This window comes from Haliaeetus leucocephalus, unplaced genomic scaffold (assembly GCF_000737465.1).
Source record: "Haliaeetus leucocephalus isolate CR32 unplaced genomic scaffold, Haliaeetus_leucocephalus-4.0 Scaffold312, whole genome shotgun sequence".
Lineage (NCBI taxonomy): Eukaryota > Metazoa > Chordata > Aves > Accipitriformes > Accipitridae > Haliaeetus > Haliaeetus leucocephalus.
Window position 1 is genome coordinate 58,705 of NW_010972748.1, and position 820 is coordinate 59,524.

Consider the following 820-nt stretch of genomic DNA (forward strand, 5'->3'; position numbering starts at 1 on the left):
GAGAAGACTTTTCCTTCGGCGGGGGACTGATACTGGTGGGGTGTCCCAGGCCCTTGTGCCTGAAGGCAGGAGTCTGGAGAAGAACAAGCAGCAGTGGATGGGGATCAAGTCAGGTGAAAGGCAGAACATTAAAGCAATTAAGCTTAGTAAGAGTAGAGAAATGAGTCTAATGACCATCAAGAAGAAGGAGAAATGTTTGTAGAGCACGCTACTGTTAGTGTCTTTAGTGAAAGTAGAACTGCAGCAAATTATGTGGTGGGTTGAGCCCAGGTGGGAGGTAAGCCCTGCTCCCCAAGCTGGGCAGGCAAATGAGAATAAGGAACTGTTGCTATCAGTTTTCTTTCCTTCCTGTGGCTTTGGTGAGGGGACTGAAGAGCCTGTGTTTTTTCTAGAGCCATAGGATGCTTTGGGTTGGAAGGGACCTTAAAGAAGGCTAGAAGGCTGTGGCATAGGCAGGCAAGAGGGGAGAGGCGTCCCTGGGTGGGCTCGAACCACCGACCTTTCGGTTAACAGCCGAACGCGCTAACCGATTGCGCCACAGAGACTCCCAAAGGGAGCTCCGCGGGGCTTCCCAACGGCAGGCAGCTGTTCGGCCATTGCCAGGGAAGCAGAGCTTCCTCACGCGTAATGGTGACCTGGGAAGAGAAACACCACAACCCTCAATGCCCACCCTTCATCCTTGGCTCCCTGAGCGACGGACCTCCCCTCCCACGGCATTCCTGCGAGCACTCCTGTCCCATTCCCTGCCCGCTGCAGACCACCCACCTGCAATTAGCAAAGGCGGGCACCAAATTAACTCCTCCGGGAGCCTTGCACAAGT

General features: G+C 54.3%; 1 non-coding gene across 1 annotated transcript; it reads right to left on the reverse strand.

The window, feature by feature from the left end:
- Window positions 1–471: 471 nt before the first annotated feature.
- On the reverse strand, window positions 472–545 carry TRNAN-GUU. Its single transcript has one exon. It is a non-coding gene; the product is annotated as a tRNA-Asn (tRNA).
- Window positions 546–820: the final 275 nt, after the last annotated feature.